Source organism: Triturus cristatus, chromosome 3_2 (assembly GCF_964204655.1).
Source record: "Triturus cristatus chromosome 3_2, aTriCri1.1, whole genome shotgun sequence".
Taxonomy (NCBI): Eukaryota; Metazoa; Chordata; class Amphibia; order Caudata; family Salamandridae; genus Triturus; species Triturus cristatus.
The window spans coordinates 607,410,078-607,434,512 of NC_140584.1; the positions used below are offsets into that span (position 1 = coordinate 607,410,078).

Consider the following 24,435-nt stretch of genomic DNA (forward strand, 5'->3'; position numbering starts at 1 on the left):
TTCTGAAGCTTCTCTCACATGAGAGAAGCTTCAGGATTGGCCAGAGGGCCGACAACTTGCGTTCCCAGGTAGACTGGGAGTCTGTGCTTGCTCTCTCAAGCCCCAGAAACACAGCTGGGACTGGAGAGAGCTTTACTGCGCATGAGGTGTTTGCCGGCCTGTGACGGTGGGCCAAGCACCTCATGCACAGTGAAGGGAGTGACCACCACTCCCCCACCAGCAGTGTCATCCCCTGGACCCGCCCCAAAGACTCGTCAGAGTCCTGGGGGTGAGTGCAGGGTTTTAAAATAAAACGATAATAAAACGGGTTTAAACCCTGTTTTATTTTCTGCTGGTGGCGGGGGGGCGCTCCTCCACTCTAATGGAGCTGCCGCCCTTGGCTGCCATGCTGATGTAAGAAGTTTTGGCCACTTGATGGCAATACTTTTACATTGTATTTATTTGGTTCTTTTATGGACTTGGAGCCTTGATGGTCCTTAATGATACAGCTTTCATTTCCATACAGATTTGAAGACATATCATACATTCTTTGGTTGCAAAGCAGCGAGTGAGATTATTTTGCTTCATTTATGTGAGCACGTCTCTCTTTTACGAACACCTAAGTGGATTCCTTTTTTCGCTCCTCACATTACTTGTGCTTTCTGTCACTCTGACCCTTAAAAGACGTTACACCCAAAAAATATGGGTATGATTCTGACACTTTGGTGTAACCCCATTTTTGTATTACAACTTTTAAAAGCACCCATCACAATGATTTGTCTGTGGTCTAATTATAAACATTCTTGTTTATGTATCTATTTATTCAGATCTCGATTATATCCTGGTATTTTCAGGATATCTCTACTAAATATAAGTAACCTTACAGAAGAGGTTATGGTTTTGAATGATTGACAAATGATTTTTAAGAAAGCTATGAACATTCTATATTAGCACCAATATTCATTATCATCTTTTGTTTACAATTTGATATTTGTAGGTGTCTGCCATTCTTGTCCTGATGAAGACAAGTTGATGCTTAGGGGTCAAAACGTTGAGCTACATGTTTTTGACTTTAATTAATATTTACTAAGGGTATAACCTATACCGTCATTTGGGACTTGGGCTCCCCATTACTTAAGTTCATGCAATTTAAGTCAACAATTGCTTTGCTCATTTATCACTGCTTACTATTGTTCACCATTTTGAACTATTCACTGACACTGCACCATCAACAAGGAGCACCTACTGCTATTTTGTTTGTTTCCCAAAATGTGTTCGCAAAATACCATTATTGTATACATGCAATGAATATGCCTAATACTTGCACAAGCTTGTGCATTTAAATGTACGGGTACCTATTAAATAGAGGGTATTTTACCAACTTATATTTTACTTGCGACTGTTTCATTAAAATTGCCTAGGAAATAAAGGCTGTTAGCTTCCCCGTCGGAACCTTTTTTTTTTTTTAATATATACCTACCCAGGTTGCTAAGGATACCAGGTTGCTCTGTTTGTTGTCCAAGAATTATTACCAATGCAGGCACTATTTAAAATCTATAAATAAAATACAGGGCCCTGAAAAAGCAAGGGGCCTTGAGAATAATGACTCTTCTGCCCCTCCCTTCCAATGACCTAGGTCAGTGCAATATACTCTTGAAGGCTATTGGTCAACTTAATAATGCAGTTGGAAGGTTGGGTCTGACTAAAACTCAAAACAATGTACGCTAAAAATCATGCAGTTGGGAGGTTGGGTCTGACCACAACTCACAACAATGTACACTGTCAACGTTATAAACATACTTTGTACATCTGGTAGTACTTGGGGGTAAACTGAGAAGATAAAAGCTCTCAATCTGTGCTTTGGAAAGATTGTTTGCCATATATGTACTGATATTATCGTGGTGCCATTTCATAAAGTCATACTTGATGTCATTTATGATGTAATATGTGATGTCATAAATGGTCCCATCAGTGATTTCATTAATGATGTAATTTGATATATTATTAGTAATGTCATGAGCAGTGCAGAGTTGGGGCTGAGTAACATTTCATGTTATGGTTAGGTTATTAAGGTGGGGGTGGATTATTTGATTTTGAATGTCATGTCATTTTAGGTGTTGTGGAGTAGCCACAAACTAAGGTAAGCTTAATCCTTTTTGACTTCATGTTTTGTGGGGAAATTCAATGGGTTATTAAAGGTTTTGGGGGTTTTCCATATTGTCTTATAATAGTAGGTGTGCAGTATCTAATGGTGGGTGTGTTGGCATGTGATATTCAATATGTGATTGTGTGTGTGTGGCTGTATGATCATGGTTGTGTGGTCATTGAGAGTGGGTGTGTTGCCATTTGATAGTTGTTATGTGGATTTCTGGTAGTTATGTAGTCAACTGATGGTGTGTGCGTTTCCTTATGATGGTGCATGTAGGCATATGATGGTGGGTTTGTGAATGTGTAGGAGCAGGTATATGGCTGTATTATGATGGGGCGTGGGCAATTGATGATGGATATATTAGTATATAATAGTAAATGTAATGGCACATTATGTGGCTGTTTAGTATTATGATGGTGGTTGTGTTAGTGTATGATGGTGACCTTGGTGCTTGATGCTAAGTGAGTAGGCATATGATTTAGGAGGTTTTGCTGTATGATGGTCTAATGATGTGCGTAGAGGCATCTATTGGTGGGTGTGTGGCTTTGTGATGATGGGTATGTGGTCATCTGATTTCCTGATGGGTGTAGTTATCTGAAGGCAAATGTATGGATGTCTGATGGTGAGTGTGTTGTTATCTGATCGTGGGGGTGTTTGAAAGTGGTGGTCGTTATTTGGGGAGGTGGGTGCATGATGGATGTATATCTGTATGATGGTGTTTGTTTATATGATGGTGGAAGTATTATTTTGTGATGATGGGTGTGTGGGTGTCTGATGAAATGTGGGTGGGTTATTTTGATGGCAGGCCTGATGTAGAATGGTGAATGAGCAAGTGTATCATTGTGGCTGTATTGCATGTTCATGAACATCGGGAAAATATATCTTTTTAAAGCACTAATGACTTTTTGTAACTCTCTGTCTTGCTTTATGGTTTGCAAACATCCGGAGAGATTAAAGCAAAAAGCACCTTATTTTTTAATTTGTACATCCGTGTTAGACCTGGCATCTTTGGTGTGTTTTTCCCCTGTCTTTTTTGCTTCTGACCTCCTGTTATTGACTTTGTGCCACATTTTGTTCCCACTGGTTTTAGAACTCTGGGCACTTTACCACTGCTGTTCGATGCTAAAGTGCAACTGCTTCGAATGTTAATGGTACTGATGATTGGTTTATCCATGAGTGACATATTTGATTTACTAGTAAGTCCCTAGTAAAGTGCACCAGGTGTGCCCAGGGCCTGTAAATCAAATGCTGCTAGTGGGCCTGCAGCACTGATTTTGTGACCCACATGAGTACAAGTAGGACCTTGTGTGCATTCACTCTAGACAATCACACAAAGGGAGCTGAGGTGTGCCCTACATATCCTGATGGCCGATCACCAGACTGAAGTGTCTTCCTGAGCTAGAGTGGTGGGATAAGTTGTATCCACCCCCTGTAGTGTGTCTGGAGCCATGTCAGGGAAATGCAGGGTCTTGTGCACTACAAAGACTTTCCTTGAAGTTTGCCTAATTGAAAGGCAGAAACGGGTAAGAGTATTGGAGCTGTGACACTAACTACAGAACACTTCTGGGCTAAGAGGAGATTCTGCCAAGAAGAAGAGCTGGAGAAGCTGCTGGAGGAAAACTGCCACTCTGCTTGTTGCTGTGTTGTGCTGGCCTACTGCTTGCTGCTTCTGTCTTGGGCAGGGAAAGGAATGTACTTTGCCACCTGTATCCTGCTTGCCAAGGTTCTCTAAGGGCTTGTGTTTGGTTGCCTCCTGTTAAGAAGTCTCAGAGCCATCAAAGACTTCAGCTGCAGACCTTGAACTCATCTTCAAGGAGTTCTGACCTGCCAAGTGGTGCCAATCCCAGTTCAGGGCCCATGGAGGTGGTGTTGCTGCACAGAACTAAAGAAAATCCATACATTGACCTTCAGCACCTGTTTTTCCTGCCACAGTAATGTTGTGCAGTGGAAAACCCAACGCATCGACACGATACAGCTGAAGAATCGATACCGCACCTGCCATGCAGCTGAAAGATTGCAGCAGCCCAAGTCCTGAGCACTGTGTCTCCGAAGTCTGAGGCACCCACTCTGTGTCTGACGCAGACCCAGCAATGTGGCTGAAGAAATCAACGCATCACCTGCTCTGTGGTTGGAAAATCAATGCAGTGCCTGCTTCACCACCGCTGCATTGACCCAGCGCATCCATATGTTGGCACATTGCACCTGTATGCAAAGACCACGTATCCAGAATCTGACGCATCACCTCCCCTAAAAGTATGGAATTGACAAATCACCTCTCCTGACAGTAAGGAACCAACGCTTCACCTCCCCTGCGCTGCAGTGAGGAAAAGATGCATCACCTCCCTTGGCAATAAGGAGCCGATGCATCACCTCCCCTGGGAGTAAGGAACCAATGCATTGTTTTGCTTTTCCGGTGCCTCACCTCCCTTGCGTTTGTTTTCATCCTTAATTTTAACAAGAAGTGGGGGGACTGACTAAGTAAGACAGTATGCAAATAACATCATGACGTCACGAAGTAGCGCTATAAAAGAAATAAAATAGTGCTATTTAATTTTTTGGTGTAAATACTGGGACAGACTGACCAATTGGACAGTCTTACAGTGTTTTCATTTATATACAGGTACAGAACAAAGGCAAAAGCATGCCTCTCTTAAGTACTTGTGAAGAGAAGGCAAGCTGTGTGCCTTTGTTTCCCTCTGTGGCATTTACAATTGTGTGTGGTTCCAGGCCGCCTCCAGTCAAGATATTCAAACAAAAGGAGGCCTGATGGCCCCTTAACCCCTTCTACGCTGGGTTAATTCTCCCGCAGCGCGGGGGGCGACGGCGGTGGCGCTGTGCTCGTGACGAACCCAGCTCGTCATGAGGCACAGAGGAGCTGTGCTCATGACGAGCGGAGCTCGTTACGACCTCGCCCACTGATTGATTCTCCCGCACAGGCGGGGAATCAACCACGCGAGGGCGGGCCACGACGGTTATGACGAGCACAGCTCGTCATGAGCACAGCTCCACTGTGCCTCATGTCGAGCTGGGCTCATCATGAGCGCCGAAGCGCTTAACTTCTGCCTGGCTGGAGGTAAAAAAAGACACCCCTTGCTACCTGCAAGTTACTGCTGAAAATGGAAAGCAGACAACGTGGAGGTACTGCTGAACATGTCCTGGTGTCTTACGCCAGGACAAGTTCAACATATTTCTGTGGGGCCCAACTGCTTGGCAGGGGGGACAGCGTCCACCCTGTGAAAATAGTGGGTGGACGCCGTGTTCCTGCATGTACGCCCGTCTCGTGCCATGATTTTGATGCAGCCCAGTTATTTTGTGATAAAAGTGACGCATCCATAGTTTTCTATGGGCTGAACTATTTTGAACCTTTTAAAGGTGATATCTTTGCTTGTGCATGTTGGATTTTTGTCATTTTGGTCTTGTTTGGTTCAGATAAATATTGGTTATTTTTGGGAACTGGTGTGGTGTCGTTTTGTAGTCATAATTAAAAAAGCAACAAAATAATATTGTTTTGGGAACAAATTATTGCTTATCTGATGGTGAGATATTTTACAAAAATAGTTTTAAAACACTTTTCCTAGCAGAACAAGGTGAGTGGTTGTCTGTTCCCTGCCAATGGGTTGATTTTTAGTTTACCCTTGCTCAAGGGTGAGGGGACTGAATGCACCCTATGTTGCTCAAAATTTGTGGGTGCTTGTTTTCACCCTCATTCCCCCACCCGTATTACACAGGAGCAGGAGGGATTGCTCTAGAGCCCCCACTTTGCGTGAGGGTGAGGGTGCTTCTTGACTGTCATACCATCTCCTCTCCACTTTGAAAGCATGGGGAGATTTACCTCAGCACCCTATCAGTGCACATATGCCCCAACACCATTTCCCTTCGTCCAAGAGTGAAGGGTACCCAAGGTAGCACGCACCCACCTTGGGCAGGAGAGCACCTTTGTCCCTCCCCCGCCGGGGTACAAGATTTACCACCACATATTGCCCAGCGTAAGGAGGAGTGGATGTACTTTTGCGCCTCCACCTGACCTGCCCCAGGTGACCAGCACCTCCCTCTTTGACTAACTGCAGGGGTGTCCATTTGTCCCTACACCTTGCCCAAGGGCTAGGAAAGCTTACTTTAGGTAGCCTCGCTGCACTCCTTCACAATAAAAGAAGGGCTGAGGAAGCAGACAGCTGCCCTGCTGCGCTTGACGCAATTTGCCATGGGCCAGTTTGGACAGGGAGAGATCCGCGTAAGTGGGCAGCGGCGGCCCGTCCCTTGTGCACCATGCAGCACCGGCTCTCTGCTCTGCGCTGTGTGCTCTTCTCCCTTGCACCCTTCACAAACATTGGGAGAGTGGGAGAATGTGACCACCTATTGTGCATAAGCGCAAATTACAAACATATTTTTAGCATTTTCTGATATTAACAACATATTTTCCGTAATTTCCTTGAGTTAGTGAACATGAGCATGCGCGCTGGACAGTCACATTTTGCTGATATTTCTAACATAGGTTAGAAGGGCATACATATTTGCCCAACACCCCCCCCCCCCCCAACCCCATTTCTATATCTTGACAATGTTTGAAGCCCTGACACAAGAAAAACCAGCCTATCTAATTACACCAAATAGCAGAAAACACTCTCTAGGCTGGAGCTAGACACGAGGTGCACCAGCAACAAATCATGAAACCCACTCTAGCTGGAACTAAACGCAAAGCAACAGAACAGCAGATGGTAGTAAACATGAGACAGCAGGAACATCAGATAGACTGGGTCAAAACATCTACCAGCAGGAAGATTCCCATAGTCCAAGACTGAACGTGTGACAGCGGACTATCTCCTAGGTGGCCCTTAAACACCACCAGTGCTAGCTGGATAACCCACCTGGGCTAGCCTAGAACTAAATATACAACAGCAGAAAAATCCACCTAAGCCGGTGCTAAATGCCAGACACAGGAAACCCACAAATACTGCAACTAAATATTAAGTGTCAGAAAACCATCCTCGCTGGATCTAAAACTGAAACAAAATAAAAACTCTACTAGGCATGAACTGAGCACTACATATCAGGAAAACTTATCAGAGTTATAAATAAGTCTGACACCATAGGAAGGCCAGCCAAGGCCGGAATAGACATTCACCGAAGAAGAAAAAACACCATATCTCTGTGACAGGTGCTCAAGCCAATGACGTGTCTTCCTTGGATCCAACCTTGTTACCTATAGTTTGAGTGCCCAGGCCAGTACCTTCAGGGGCGTAGCTGTCATTGGTGCAGCAGGACCTGGTATTTGGGCCTGGAGGCTTGTGAGGGACCCCAGCAAAACAACTATTTGTGTGTTTTACAACCTAACCTGGGGACACATTGCCAAGTTACTTGTGCACAATGGGGCCTGGGCATCCTTGCTACTGACTACATGGCCTTGTCGTGATTTAAAGATGTGGTCTGTAGGTTGCATCAATATCTCCAAGATTGGAATCCTGTGACCTACAGCGGACCCTGCCGTAAGCCCCGGATACTCCGAGCTGTCTTGTCGGTCTGAAACGTCATTTATAAGTGGGCAAGTCAGGGTGACCTTCCTCTGGGTACTCTCCTTCGATGCTAGAAATGGAATACAAAGAATTGTTTTGGGTCATTTTAGGACAGTGAGGAGTTTACCGCCATAGTCAGTCAAGTGCAGTGCGGTATTGTTTTTTTTGTAATTATTTCATTTTTCGTTTTTTGTTTTTTATTTGTATGCAGGTCCTGGGGCGTCCTAGCACTGAAACGTCCATCTACAAAAAATAGAGGATAGCCTTAGGGCTGAGAGTCAGTCCAATGCTGGAATAGCCGGGGATTCAGTGGCTTGTTGGACATAGGTCCAGGGGCACTGTGGGCGCACTGCGGCTCTCTCTTGCAGAGGCCGCCCCCGCAGGGGGCTCGAGGGCCGGCGCCATAATGGCCGCCAGAGCCCGGGAAGGAACAGGAACTGGTTTTCACCAGCGGGAAGCGCCGCAGGGCAGAATGCCCTGAGGCCCCCGCCCTCTCCCTTCCAAGAACAATAGGAAGGGGAGATATAAGACGTCGCTCCCCCCTGTGGCAGCCCACTTGCATATCATGGGAGCTGGGGGAGCGGCACCAAAGTTTTTCAAATGGAAGATTTTGACTCGGGATCATGACTCACGCGATGAAGGTTTCAAACCAGCAGGAAAGAACAGAAGGTGCCAGGTGTCAGAGGACGACGTGCCCGAAGTGTCCCCACCCCGGCCGGGGCACAGAAGGTCGTGAAGGAATGGACCGATGTCGAGACACGCGGACATAACCCCCAGCTCCCCAGGCAGTATGGCGAGGCTTGCAGCGCCGGAAGCGATGGCAGGGTAAGGGCTCGAGGAGCGAGGAGTGGCGGCGTCTCTGCCGGTCTCCGTGGCAATATTGTAATAAGTTGTCCTGCCCTGCTTTTGTTCTATGGCGCAATGGCGATGTGCGAGCTATGCAAGTGTAGGCAAATGTGGCATTAATACAGGATGGTGGCTCAGCGAGCGGAGGGCTGTTATGCGGAAACATGTGCGCTATCAAGAACAGCGTCTGCCTGACACGTGTTTACTGTGCTTAATGTTGAGTGGAAATATAAGTGTCTGGGCCCTTTCTGGGAGGACACTGCCCTCGAGCCCCCTGCGGGGGCGGCCTCTGCAAAAACGCACGGCCGTCTCCTTGCGCTTTCACACCATCCCGTGCGGGGACAACTCGAAACGCGGCGGTTGGGCAACCCCTCCTGCCTGCCCAGCCCTCAATCCGAGCCTCGCGTCACCCCCCCCCCCCCCCTGCTCGCCCTCTGTCGGGCACACGGAACAGAAATGTGACTAGCCGGCACGAGTTCCTCGAAACCCCTACGACCTTTACCCCGAATCGGAAAGGATCCCAACGAGATAAAAGTCGATAAAATTAGAGCTGAGTGCACCCTAGTGACCCGCAACCGTAGACTTCAAATACGGACCACTATATGGCATCTTAGTATTTCCTGTAAGAAGAGGTGACAAAGTTAGCATGCTCTAAGTTATTTTGTGTAAGTGTGTAGCTTCCGAAATATCTTTATTTTCACAAAGGACGCGCAAGGTTGCAAAAAAAAAAAAAAAGAAATACTAGAATCTGGTTTCTATTGGTATGTGGGGGAGTAGCGAAGCAGTAAAAAGCAGGTAGCCTTCCCCTCCCGGAAACAAATTCTTGAAGGGCTTCTCCGGCTTTCAAGAACCAGGAAGAAATGCGGCGTTTAATTAAAATTCACCCGGGCCCGCGATGCAGGACGGGAGGTTCTTTAACGCTGGCTCGAGATGAGGACAGCCCTGAGGAAAGGCACCGCGCGCTCGTTGTCCACCTCTGATCACACCAGTAATATAACTCCGATTGGTACCGCAACCCAGTGGGCTCGGCTGTGTTAAGAATTGTTCGGCCTCGACGGGTTCAAGGTTCAAGGCAACCCACGGAAGCGCCACATTCACAGTTACGGATGCAAAAAAAAAAATAGTTCGCCTGGAGGTCGCGTCCACATCCTGCGATGCTGGGCAAAGCAATAAATCTCCCCGGGCCTGAATGTGTAATGAAGATACGGGGCTCATGTAAAGCGCTCTGATAACGTCAGGTCGTGTTCGCGCTGTATATATAAAAAAAAAAAAAAAAAGTTTGTCCCCATGTCTGGATATGTAGTGTAAATACGGTGCTCAGGTAAAGCGCTCCAATACCTTAGGGTCGAGTTCGCGCTATATAAATATACAACACCGTAATTGCGAGAAAACACTTTAAGGTGCCGCCAGAGCTTGCAGCGCCTCTAGGGTACTGATTGCTCGCAATTCTTTCCCTTTGACTGTATTGCTACTCGGCTATCAGTCAACAGCACCGTTGGGATGGGAGGTGCGGTACTCCAGTACCTGTTCCTTCCCGGGCGGCCTCGGCAATATCAAGCACTAGTGCACGTCCGCGAGCGCCTTCCTTCTTCTAAGGTGTTTTTAAAGGAGTCTTTGAGCCGGGGACCCCCACCCCACGGATGGGGATCAGAGGAGGAGATGCCTGTAGGTAACGAAGGCAGCCCCTGCATGCGTGACTGAGGGCAGGAAGTTTAGGGGGTGTTGCCCATTATTACTGCCTTGAGAAACACTTCTTTTGTCCCCTTGCTAAAGGCTGAGGTAGGGTAGGTAAAAATGAAAGGGGGATGGGCGATACAGAGCTCCATCTGCGGTCTGAATGGTCAATGGGGAAGGAACTCGGCTACCCCCTTTGTAACTTTGTCCATCCGTCCAGGTCAAACGTTCTGAAGGTGCCGCAAGAGGGCGCAAAACACATCCTTGACAACAAATAATTACACTTGACAATAAATACTTACAGGCGCATGGGAGAGAGCGAGAGCTCAACCTGTGGCGCGGTGATAAACGACGACCGTCCGCTGCAGGGATTAATATGTGGAGCTTCAGCTCGAAAGCTCCGTCGGTCTATGCGTGAGCGGGTCACCCATGTCAGCTTTTGCTTTGCATTCTGGACCTTGGAGTCCTTATTTTATACGTGATAAACAAGGCTAGATGTCACAAAAGACATAGGAAAATCCTGAAGTCGCAAATGTATCGCCTTAAGTCGAATCAGGGGTGTACTGCAGCCCCCTGGGGTGCAGAGGACCCCACCATTCGGATGTGCTCATTCAGCCTTGGTCTTACAGCCGTGCGATTGGGGGTCCCGGGCTCAACACAGTTTTCCGCTTTGAAACGGGGGACCCAGGTTCAAGTCCCAGCACCGGAGGCACATCCTGCCTTCGAAGGAGGAGCCAAAAAAAAAAAAAAAAACGCGTGGCGGCTCGACAGCCTTTCCAGGTTAAAACCCATAAACCCACACCGGAGTCGAGATAACAGGTCCGTGTGACCGGTAATATATAAAAAAAAAAAAAAAAAAAAAAAAAAAAAGGACATGCCCGGGTGGAAGGTATTTGGGTGCCCCGGTGAACTGCGTTTCGTTCCCGCGGAAGTGTCGAGGCAAAGGCCACAATAATGGAGGAAGGGCGTATTGGTCCAAATGTTATAGCGCGCAAAGGTTTATTATATCGTTTGCGTTTTTTAATTGAATTGGGAGGACCGGGACAGTTAGCTAAAAGAGTGTCCCAGCAGTGGCTTGATTTAGTTAAAACACTTGCTCATAAGATCTGGGCGACACGCTTAATAGTCAAGGGTTCAATTCCCGGCAGCGACCTGACATACCATTCCTAGCTGTTTTAGGATCGCCATGCAGTTATGGTGGAAATTCAATGAAATTACTGTCAATAAAAAAAAAAAAAAAAAATGAATGGGTCTGCCTTCAACCCAACTTGCGCACGACCTATCGATTGCCGCCTTGGGTAGGGCAATCTGCAAGCGAAGTAGTGCCCAGGGTGGCCTGGCACGTTGCGCACAGGTCGCCCATTCTACCGCATGGAGGAACCCATAGCGATACGAAGGTTAGGTTCAATGCGCCCCCTGGTAGGGCCTACTCGGTATTTTCACCCTCCCACGGTTCAGTGGACTGGATGTGAGGAAAAGGTCCGACGCGAGAATACCACAGCAAAATGCAGGAATAAGGAAAGGTGTAGCGGTAAACCAGTTGCGCTTGACAGAAAGCAAGCTGCTGTTAATAACAGGGTTTTAAAGAAAAGAAAAAAAAAAAAACAGAAAGTGGGATGTCAACTAGTGATTTCACCCCCGGGGAATAAGATCAGTTTGGTTTGGATCACGGCACGCAGCGCCTCGGGTTAGCAGGCCTGCTGCAAAACCCACACAACAATGAATTACCGGATGGTTGTGATGACATGAGCAAGATTATACATGCTCTTCACATTTGATCCAATCCTGTGGGCGGGATAGTAATGAAGACCCCATCCAGTGTACCACAGCCAGTAGGTACCGGAAACCGTAGTAGCGGAGCCTGGGAGAGGTAGAGGTCAGGGTGGAGGTGCCTACCGGAGGAGCCTGCCAGGAGCAGGGCTGAAGTAGAGGATGGGATGTGAGCAAGGTAGATTGTATCATGCCACCACAAACTGTAGCTGACTGTCTCCCAATTTTTGTTTCATGATTGGCCCATGGTGTGAGGAGACAGCGCTGTAAGACTCCGAACAGGACGCAAGCGTCCCGCCCCAAAAATGGAAAAAGGCGTGGAAGGAGTGGAGCACCATGGCGTACGGATGGAAGAGTACCATCAGAGCCTACCCGACGTCAGCCACGAGAGGTATGACCCATTGCGGGGGGCGACAGTAGTGTCAGGCATCAAAGTGAGATGCAGGTGTGCCAGGGCACTAACGGCAAAGACGGAGCAGAGCGCATTATTGCAGTTGTGGGAAGATTGCCGTCGGAGCTGACCAGATTTGGGGGGAGCCGCAGGAAGACGTAAGCCTCCCTTGCGGCGTGGCGGAAAAAACAAGTGTATTGGTATTGTATGGGAGCACACCAACAGGGCGGTGTGCAGAAGGAGGGCCACTCACTTTGGGATGCCGCACGGCAGGGTGAGTGCGCCTGACGGAAGCGGGGTAGCAAACGGAGACGGCGCTCGCAGCCCAGCCCCCGCCAGAAGGTGGGGCACAAAAGAGACTAACAAGGTAGCGAGTTGGGGGCCTAACTCCGGGGAAAAGGCTACCCCCCCACACGCAAAGGGGCGTGGTAAACAACAAAGAACAATCTATGAGCTGTCAGGGTGATTTACGACCCTAGGAGTTGCAAATGAGCAAAAAGACAAACCAGTGATTTATGGCCAGCCGATGATTTATGGCTGATGATTTATGATGCTCATGCGGAGTGATTTATGACAGCCGAATGATGACAGATTGTGACAGAATGATTTATGATGCTCATGCGGAGTGATTTATGACAGCCGAATGATGACAGATTGTGACAGAATGATTTATGGCCTACCGATGATTTATGACCCATGATGTATGACCCATGATTTATGATATGTAGGCAAAATGATAACGAAAATTATGATGGCTTGTGATAGAATGATTTATGACCAATGATTTACGACCCATGATGTTGGGCTGCTGATTTATGGGAATCAGGCAGAATGATTTATGGCAACAAAGTAAGGGCCAATTGGCAGAATGATTTATGATGCAGAATGATTTATGGCCCATGATTTATGATGTCCAGGTGACAATGCGTGACATCACATTTGTAATAACGTGTGACAACGATTTATGACCCCGGCCTCCAATGGGTGGCAGGGGGAGTTGTACTTGTGTAATAAAACTGCGGCCAACAATTACCACCACATAATACGACGATTGTTGGCTGGTTTTCTAGTAATGCAGATGCACGAATATGGTATGGTTCCTGGAATGGGCGCAGTGCGGCCGTTATGGGAGCGTGGTGTACCACCGATATCCAGGAAGTACCGTCTGCTGAGCTCCACACCAGGCAGCTATTGGGTGAGTGAGAGCACACTATGGGTAGCGGTGCACCACTAAATTTCCACAGCACTGTGAGCCACGCGTAGTAGGGTACAGCCGATACAAAAACGTACTGAATGACGACATCACCACCAAGCTGCCACAAGGTACTGGAAGCCAATGAGTGTTTAATCTCACAGGCAGGGGTGGCGGTGTACCGCCAATCTCAAGAAAGTACTGAATATTTAGTTTAACACTGGGCCGCCACAAGGCCATTGCGTGAGTGAGCTCATGCCAGGGGTAGCGCTTGTACATCGAGAAGCTATCGGAGGGTTTCGCTCACAAACAATAGGGGTGCCACTGTCGGCTGGAAGGCATCGGATTCACATCAGGGGGCTCTAATAATGAGAAACTATTGAGTGTTGTAACCCAAGCTATCAGTGCACCAGCTAACCAGTATGAAAAGCAAATTGTCCGCTCGCACGCGGGACACCAGTCCCCAGTGCTAGTTACGGAGTGCTTAATCTCACACGAAGGGTAACCCCTATCTACCCTTGTCCTATTCACGCCGAATGAACCACACACACAGAGGCTTAACCTGCAGTCACTAACAGCAGGGACACTGATAAACAGCTCTCATCTGAGTGAGCACTCCCTCCTGCACAGAGGACTCTCCCCGCACCCGGCCAGCAGGCAGCCTCTCCCCGGGTGATGCTTTCAGCTCTCACCGCTCTCCCCTCGCTGACAGGTTCACTGTTAGACAGCTTCTACCCACACCTGCCACCCTCCCTCCTGTACGCAGGACTACTCTCCGTTCACACTGAGCCCCGAGGGCAGAGCCTCTTCCGTGGGACACCCCCCCCCCTCCCCGCCCCCTCAGACATCCCCAAGGAGATGCCGTTCGACAGCTCCTGCCTGTATCAAAGCTCCGTCCTGTACGGGGACTCTCCGTGCCCGGACACACTATTCCGACCCTCTCCCGGGTGACAGCTCTCAGCCCCTCCCACAGGTACCGTTCGACAGCTCAAACCTGTGTCAAAGCTCCCTCCGCTACTGTCAGCACTCAGTCTCCAAACTCTGCCCTCAGTCCCCAGCGGGGAGTACCTACCCTGTGTGACAGCTCTCAGCCCTTAGCCACTCACACAGAGACCCCGTTAGACAGCTCCTATCTGCATCACATATCCCTTCCAAACGGAGGACTCTATCACGGAAAACACTACCCGAGTCTCTCCCGGGTGACCGCCCCAGCCCTCAGTTACTCCACAGACACGGTTAGAGAGATCCGACCGATCTCCAGGGGCGCAGCTTGGTCAGTAAGGGGCGAGGGGGCAACAATCACGTTGGCTTATCATTGTAAAAATACGTTATTAGGGGGTTGTACCACCTGGACGCCCCCTGGAGCTACTCTCCTGCATCCGAGTTCCCTACTTCACTCCTGCACAGTGTAAGCACTCTCGGTCACCGGACACACGCCTCCCAATCCCGTCGAATGCCCCTTCCCGTGCGACATCTCTCCTCTCTCAGTCACTCTCTCAGAGACACCGTTCGTCAGATCCTACCTGTATCAAAGCTCAGTCCCAGAACACGCAACTCCTAGCCCCGGCCAAGGAGTGTCTTCCCGTGTGACAGCTCTCAGTCTTTCACACAGAGGCACCGTTAGGCAGCTCCTACCTGTATTAAAAGCTCCTCGCTGTCCTGTGCAGGCAGTAGGCACTCGGTCTCGCGCGCGCGGCTCCTAGTCCCGTTACAATCCTCAGCTCCTCTGAGAACCCGTGACGCCCTCCGGTGTGTTGAGTGAGCGTCAGCTCTGACCTCTCTCTTGGCTCCAGTGAAGTGTCTGCTGCTCCGGACCAGTCAGAGGGAGGCCTGTGTGCTCCCATCCCCCACTAGCGAGGGTTTCCCTCCTCGACTGACCCGAGCCCAGGTGAAGAAGGGATCGCAACAGAGCCCTGCTGCATTTTGTGCATATAGCTCAGTGAACGCGCCGGGGAGGGGGCAAAAAGGGGAAGGGGTGGTATTACAGCCAATAGACGGAGCTCAGGGCATACCGTGGGAGGACAATACTCAAGCCGATGGTAAGCGCTCAATGGCCCCATTAGAAAGAGAGCACTGAAGCCAATGGAAGGAGCTCAGCACGCACACTGGGTGGGAAGTTCGTCATTCCATGCATCCAACTAAATGTACAGAGCAATTTATGGATTGAGGGTCTGTCAGTGAACAAATTAAGAGGTGTTTGGACCAGGATACTACCACTGTGTATGTGGTGCACGCACTGGGTGGAGGATATTGCAAACTGGAAAAATGTTTCTAATCCAGACTCATGAAAAGTACTGTTTGTACTGAGATTTCTGATTGGCAGATTATGCACCCTGTACAAGCTGGAACCACCCCTCTTGTCAGGGTCAGCTAGATACACACTAAAAGATAACCTGTGCTCACCCTCTGGTAGCTTGGCATAGAGCAGTCAGGCTTATCTAAAGAGGCAATGTGTAAAGTATTTGTGCAACACACCCACACAGGAGGGCAATGAAAACACTACAAAAATACGCCACATGGGAGGTGTGGCCAACCAAGATGGACGAGATCCATGAGGGCTCCACGGCAAAACAAATTAAACATTGGTAAAAAGCAGATTTTCAACACCCCCAGTGACATGGAAAGGGCACAGGGGGCTTCACAGCCGAAGTAATCCCATGACGGCGTACAATCACCTCCCTTACTCAAAGGATGCCTAGGATTCAGAACAGATGGCACAGTAGCTGCGACTGAGAGAGGCCTGGGCTGCCCTGACCCAGAACGGGTAGCGAAAGGGACACAACGGAAGGAATCAGAAAGGCTGAAAGATAGTGGGGCGAGCAGCGGAGGATATTGGTTGGCAAGCGGGACCCCCCTGAGAGCTGACTAACCGGGCTCCGGAGTTGGTGACACCCCCAGGAGCGACGAGCAGCATGAGATGGCAGAGCACACGACTTATCCTAAACAGTTGAGAAATATACCTCTTATGATGACCCGCAGGAGCTGAGGTGTGTAATGGGACTGGTGAGGGTGCACAAATAGAGGCCGGTATGGCTCTGACCGAGGAATCTACCCCGGCAACGGCACATGATGGTAACGGCCAGTGCCTGACTTTATGATGGCAGCGAGGCAGGCCCCGTGAACTTGCACCAGTCAGAGTCGGTAGTTGCATCTGGCTGTATGCCTACTAAGCTTCCAAGTGCACAGGTTTGACTTGACCGATCCCCGCAGCGTGACTGCCGGGGGAGAAGGGACCGCGATCTCAGGCCCTCACCCCGTTGGTGAGTGCAGTAGCAATGCTCTGAGGTCCTGGCCGGAGTTGGACGGCACCCCCAGAAATGAGGAATGGCGAGAAGCGACAGAGTGCACGGCCCAACCCAAAGGGCTTGAGCAACACACCCACTGTGATGACCCACAGGAGCTGAGGTATGTGGCATGACCGCCGGATGTGCGTGACGGGTGTGCGCTTTGGCTCCGACTGAGAAATCTACCTTGGCAGAAGCCCATGACTGTAACAGCCAGCGCCTGACCCTAAGATGGTGGTGGTGAAGGTCCAGTGAGCTCGTTGCAGTCTCTCACTGTGACTAGCTGCATGCTTATTCCACTCCCAGGCGCAGAGTACGACTTGACCTACCATGGTGGCGTGATTCCTGGGGGAGAATGAACTGTGCCGTCTACCCCCGCCGAGACACCATGCAAATCAGCAAAGCTCTGAGGTCTTGACTCAGGACAGAAGGGAGTAGCTCGGCTCAGGCATCAAGGCAAGGGTAAAAGGAGAATGCAGGGAGCAAATCGTCAAGATACTTGAGTCCCACACCAGGTAATCAGAGGCTTGCACAAGGAGGGCCACCAGCATGATATAAAGTTACCCCCTATAGAGATAAGTGTTAAAGACCAGATTGGGAAGAGACTTTAACTGCCATTAACTGTAACAAGGACTGGGTGGTCATCCCACAGAACTTAGCCGGTCCTGAGGCCCAGGCAACGCCGTGACCCCTGATCAGACGCCTCTATTCCACCAAAGAAGACCCAACAGAATAGAGTGTTCAGCTATTTCACCCAAGCAGAAACACGCAGCAACTTCACAATCCACTGCACGGAGGGCACAATGGTCCTAACTAAGGAGGACCTCCTGGGATCATTACAAGACTTTAAGAGGGAGCTTCGAGAGGAACTGAGGGCAGACCTGAATACCTCCCTTGAGTCCCTGAAGACGGACATCAATAACCGCTTGGTGACAATCCAGAGTGATGTGTACTCAGTGGGTACTAGGACACTAGACTTGGAATCCAAGGTGCCAGAGTTGGAACAGCAAGCACACAAAATAGAAGACACAACACACCTCTTAGAGACGCAACTCCAAACCACAATCCTGAAGTGCAAAGACCTTGAAAACAGGTCCCGATGAGACAATATACGAATGCGCAATTTGGCAGAGGGGGTGGAAGTCCCAAGCATGGAGACTTTTGTAGAGGATCTGATCTCTGAACTGCTCAGCAACATGACTCTAAAGGTGAAAATTGACCAGGTACAACTTGTAGGCCCACCGTAGGAGGAGGGAACAGAGAAACGCCCCAGCGACGTGTTAGCCAAGCTCCACTCTTTCAAGGTGAAGGATGCTATCCTCCAGGCAGCAATCAAAGTGGAAGAGTTCTCCTTCCAGGGGATGTCATGCACTCTCTTTCAGGACATTACTCCAGCCACATTGACCCGCCACCTACAATTCAGATCAATAACGGAAAAACTGTGACAGGACCAGATCAGACATCGCTAGACCTACCTGTTTGGCTTGACATTCAAGCTCCATAACAGGCACCGAAGTCCAAAAGCCACGAAAATATTAGGGATACCGCTTAACTTGGAATGAGAGACTGCCAAAGGAACTGGGGAACTCGCAAGCTCTTCATAAGCGGTAAAGAAGAAACAGCAATGGCAAACCCAGACACGCACAAAAACACAGAAGAAGTGCTGAGAGTTGCAAAAAGAAACAACCTGTCAGAATCAGTTAGGATGGTCAGAGGCACCTCCAGATACGCAATCAGGTCGAAGCTTCCTCCTTGCACCGCAACGGATAAGCTCTGATGTGTTGATATAGGCCTCAACGGTTTGGGGACTACGCTTTGAAGGGCACACTTAGGGCGTGAATATAATTTTGAACATGTCTCCGATACAATGATATATTTACATTGTTACTAGGTCGTTATGGACTTGCCTTTGTGGATCAGACCACAGAAAGAAGTAGAGTTTCATTCCATTGGAAAGGTTTAAAATGTATAGAAATGTTATTCTACATATTACTGTTTGAATTTTCGATTTTTATTCAACACTGTTACATGGAACACCACCATCACGATTCGCAGTGGCAGGTAAGAGGGAGAGACAGGAGACACGTTCTCTTTCTAAGTGGGTGGCGGGGGGAGGGAGAAGGAGGAAGTCAAGATATGGCTGGCTAGGCACATGCACTACAGTCCTGAGGTATGGTGATCACCACATTAATGTGGAATGTGAAGGGTCTGAATTCCGCAGCAAAACTCCATAGAATATGGAAATATATAACTGACAGGTGAAACGATATAGTGGCCCTGCAGGAAACCCACTTAAAAAGATCAGAGGAACACAGAATGCGACATAGAGAGTATCCACTGATGTATAAATCATCCACAACCTCCAAACATATTGGGTTGGCACTCTTCTTCCACACATCACTACAATTTACTCAGACGGGCTCTAAAACAGATAAAGAGGGTTGGAAGGTTATGGTGAAGGGCCACCTGCGTGGGCGTTTATGCACCTTTGCCACGCTTTACGCCCCTAACTCTAACCAGAGCCCCTTTCTACAGACCTTCTTGGACATGCTAGGGGGTTCGCAGAGGGTGACATTATGGTGTTAGGCGACTTTATTTTGACCTGGGACCCCAATGTGGATAGCACACACCCTGCCTGACTCAGCACTGGCAGCTGCTCCAGAGCACTGAAAAAGAAGTTTGGTGAACTAGGACTAGTGGACACCTGGTGGACACTACACCCAAACGGCAGGGACTACACTTCTGTTTCACACTCACACCGCAGCTATTCACGCATAGATTACGTCTTTGTGAGTAAAACCCTGGTTCAGGCTCTGCACTCTGTAACAATGCATCCCATAGCCTCATCAGTCCATGCTCCAACAGAAACGACTATAGACTGGGAGGCTCCACCGACCAGGTATAGACGATGGTTCTTCCCCAGATCTTTAACTTGAGATCGAGTCCTGCGAGATGAGTTGCAAAAAACGATTGAGGAATACTTCCAACATAATACTACAGGGGACACCTCCCCTCAAACACCTGGGATGCATTTAAGGTGGTGCTGAGGGTTCAATACATAGCTCTAAACTCCTCTATGAATAAGCAAAGAGCCATGGAACGGCAGATGCTAGAGACTGAACTAATAGCGGCAGAAAAATCCCACAGAGACAATCCAACTCTGGCTCAACAAAGGAAGGTGACGGTGCTGAGGGGGAAGCTTAACGCTATCTACACTAACCAGGCTGAGCTTACCCTTCTGCACCTTCTATGGATAGGATATGATCAGAGCAACAAGGTGGGCTCCCATTTGGCATGCAACTGATGGTCAAGAGAGAAAAGGAATACATTGGTGAAATCAGGGATGACACAGGGAGGATCACGGGGGCAGACCCCGAAAAATCACACACAGTTTGCCGCTTTGACAAGACCCTGTACGAGGCAGAGAAACCGACAGAGCTCGCCCAGTAAGACTATCTAGATAGGATTACTCTCCCTCAGGTGCCAAGGGTGCATAATGACTGGTTAGGGAGCCAAATAAAGGAGGAGGAGGTATGAACAGTGATAGGAACCCTGAAACCTCACAAGGCTCCTGGACCTGAAGGGCTGAAGGAACTGCTTTCTGCTTTGTCGAGCTGCACAGCTGTCTGCTGATCTCTGCCCTGCTGAGGGCAAGGACTGGACCCATCTCACTTGAACCCATAGTGACTTGAAGGACTTGATGGCTTGGCCCCTGTTCTAAAGTCTCAGGGCCATCAAAGACTTCCTTCAACACTGAAATAACACCAGCACTCTTCCACCTCCTGTGAGTCCTGCCCTCCCAAGTGGTGCCAATCCAGTCCTGGGCCCTTGAAAGGTGAATCAACGCATTGATGACTTTGAACTGATCAGAACCAATGCATTGCCCTTCGACGCCGATGCAGGAGCTGATTGATGACATTGCTTCAACAGACAGCACAGCTCGACGACAACACAGCACCTGCATCATACAGAGTTTCATCAACGAAGCCTTCATCGACTGTGCGGATCGGTGCCAACGCTTCACCTCCTTACACAGGATCGATGACAAGTCAGCGCCTCCTCGACTCCCCGCATTGAGTCTTCGATGTTGGTGCTTGCTCCATTCAAGGTACATTTTCAGCTGGACCTGCATGAGTCCTGTAACTGGCTTGCCCTTCATCGCAGTCAGCCTGAAATTTTGGATTTATATCAGTCCAGCGCGACCTCAAGTAACCTAATGTGTAAACACAACTTTTTGATTTATTCTTTGAAAATTAATATCTCTGGTTTTACTTATTGGATTTTTGTTGCTTTGGTCTTGTTTTACTCATAAAAATATAATCTATTTTTCTAAACTTGTGTGCAGTATTTTTATGTTTGTCAAAACTGTTTTTATTAGCTTCCAGATAGGCATTCAATACTACAATACCACTTGAACAGTCTCCCTGATAGTTCTGGTGCTTATTGATCTCTCCGCAGCCTTCGATACCGTCCCTCACGAGCGTCTGTTACAAAGACTGGAGGAGAGTGGGCTTGGAGGCTCGGTACTGAAATGGATGAGATCTTTTCTTAGTAACCGTTCTCAAACAGTCTGGACACCCCCTTTTTCAGCTGAAATTCCCTCCTTGAATGTGGGGGTCCCGCAAGGATCTATTCTTAGTCCCACGTTGTTTAATCTATACATTGCCCCTCTTGCCCTTCTCGCCGAGAAGTATGGCGCTAAAATAGTGTCATACGCGGACGACACTCAGCTGTTGTTCACGTGCGAGAAGGGCTCGGAGTTTGATGGGGACTGCATAAAAAACTGCCTCATGGAGATTTTTGCATGGTTTAATGGCCACCGATTAAAATGTAACTCTGATAAATCGGAGATCATCTTTTTTGGTTCTCAGCCTCATGAAGCTTGGCACTCCTGGTGGCCACAGGACATGTCCCCCCCATTATCGGAAGTCATGACTGTGAAAAATCTGGGGGGTAAATTGGATTCTACTTTCTCTATGTAGATGCAAGTCCAATCTGTGGCTGGCACATGCTTTGGGATTTTGAAGATGTTGAAAAATGTTCTTCCACTTTTGCCAGTATCACATCGTAAAACAGTGGTCCAGGCCTTGGTGTTATCGAGACTGGATTATGTCAACTCGTTGTACCTGGGACTCCTCGAGTATTTGTTGAGTCGTCTGCAGATCATCCAGAATATGGCTGCCAGGGCTATTTTTCTAACGAAGCCTAGGACACACACTTCACACCTTCTGTCTTCACTCCACTGGCTTCCAGTGCAAAAAAGAATTTTTTTTAAAGCCCTAGTCCTGGTTTTTAAGGCTTTCCATGGGATCGGGGCACTGTACCTACGGGAAAGATTTCAGCCTTACTCACCTCAGCGTTCCTTAAGATCTTCCTCCCAGTCCCTGACCCTTATTCCAAGGTTCAGCCTCTCGCGGGTAGGAGGAAGATCGTTTCAGGGTAATGCCTCCCTACTGTGGAACAATCCTCCTCTCTCACTGCGTCGGAGTTCGGACCTTTTGACTTTTAGACGAAACCTGAAGACGTGGCTTTTCCAGCTTTAGGTTTCTTTTCCTGGTACGATGACTTGGGGCGTTCGTTTGTTAGTTGTTGTGGCCTTCCGTAGCGCCGGGACACTCCTTGGAGTAGCCGCGCGCTCTACAAATCACAGATAACATAACATAACATAACATAGTTAATAGAAGACGCAGTTTGCATGTCATGAGAGCTGTACTTTACACTGCTGCCTTTGAGACCTACCCTTAAACAAACAACTATGAATCCCCTCCCTCCCCCTCCCCTCATGACAACCCTGAAAGCATAACCTTTGGTACATAGGTGTTACTAGGCTTGTGTATTGGAGAGTCCCCCCGAGGTTCATGGAGGCTTAAAAGGTTGTGAAGAGGTAGGGCCCACCCCATGATTTCCTTTTGAAGTCTCACTTTATAACTTGAAAAGGTGTAGTGCCCTTGTGTGAGTGGGGCATGCACACAGAGGCAGACCGGTGGAGAGATAGCAAACCAGGGAGCCCCAGATATATTCAAAATTCTTGTATTAGTCTGTGGCGATACCATTGTTACTGCACACCACAGTCTTGTGTGCCATTGGTTCAGAGAGGGTGCAGATTTTTGTTTCCATGCTGCCACAACTGCCATTTTTGCAGCCCCCAGGCACAACCACATCACTAATTTGTCGTCTGATACCTGAGATTTTTGTTTAGCAACCCCAGTAAGACTAGTCTTGGGTCCTCCGGTATCGGGTATCCAACTATGACTTTGACTTGGGCGGAAGATCCTTCTCTCACATTGCAGCCAAGACCTGGACTGAGCTACCAGCAGACATCAGACACGCCCCCTCCCTGAACACCTTCATGAAGACCCTCAAGACCTGGCTCTTTGGCTAACAGATCTGCGGACCGCCCCCTTCAGCGCCGTGAGACCCTCACGGGTTAGTAGTGGCCTTACAATTCCCCTGATTGACTGATTGATTGACTTGGGTAAGGATTCCCACCCAGAAGGGCCGGATGGTCGGGCAATCCCATCATATGCGCTTAAAATCCCCTAGCATTCCACAACCCCTCCAGCACAACTCTGACATCTAGAGAAAGATTCTATTTAATTAGGTGCGGGATAGGTACCAATCGTACAGGAATTTAAAGTGTGCTTCCCTCATACCTATTGAGTGATTGCACCATGTAATGTCTTGCCACAAACTTGATAAGGTAGAGTCTAAGATAGGTTCCCCTAAAATATGTTCCCAATGTGCCATATGTCGTGGCCTAAATGAGTTCAGTGTTTCTAATAATTGTGCATATGGGAAAGAGATACAACCGTTTGTCTCAGAGCCTCTCTTTGCAAATTGATCTACTGGGGTTAATTCTCTAATGGCCACTTCCCTCATATTCGACCGCAGGACCCAGTCTTTAAGTTCAGTGTAACGGAATAGTTCTGTGCCAGAGAGTTTGAAGTCTTGTTTATAATGCTAAAAAGTTTTATGGAACAGATCTGTTATCGTCAAACAATCTCCTAGTTGCCACGCCTCGTAAGGTCCCATTCATACTGCTGGGGGAAATGCAGGGTTAAATTGTATGGGAGTGAAAGGAGACGGAAAAGTCGTCCCATCTGACTATTTACTTCATCACATACTATCAATGTAGTCTGTGTGGGGGTGCTCAAATAGACGTTTGCGAGGTGGTCACTCCTTGGCTTGGGACCAAGTCCCAAAAGTATTTTTCCGCTACCTCCCTATCCATGTGTAGCCAATGTTTGTCTGATTCCCTTGCAGACCATTCAGGGGTCATTCGGAGCTGGGCTGCTCTGTAATAGAGGTTAAAGTCCGGCAGTGCAAGGCCGCCAGCTGATTTGGGCATACGCAGCACTTTGTATGATAGGCAAGCTCTTTGACCTTGCCATATGAACCGCGTTACTAAAGAGCGCAACAGCGAGAAGAACCCTTTATCCAGTTCGATGGGTAGACCCTCTAACAGATAGACGAACTTGGGCAATACCGTTATTTTAACTACCTGAATGTGTCCAATCCAGGATAAATATAGTGGAGCCCACTTATTAAAGTCTGTTCTCAATTGTTGCATCAGTGGGGGGTAGTTGGCCTTGTATAACCCATCCAGGCAGGGGGTAATCTTTATTACCACATATGTAATA

The 24,435-nt window shown here is 48.5% G+C and overlaps 1 protein-coding gene across 1 annotated transcript in view; it reads right to left on the bottom strand.

Moving 5' to 3' along the window:
- Nucleotides 1-15,386, bottom strand: part of HCRTR1 (hypocretin receptor 1) — a 204,185-nt gene extending 188,799 nt beyond the window's left edge. Inside the window, exon 1 of the mRNA XM_085646848.1 lies at nucleotides 15,147-15,386. The gene's annotated coding sequence lies outside the window, so the exon portion shown is untranslated. The remainder of the gene's footprint in view (nucleotides 1-15,146) is intronic.
- Nucleotides 15,387-24,435: the final 9,049 nt, after the last annotated feature.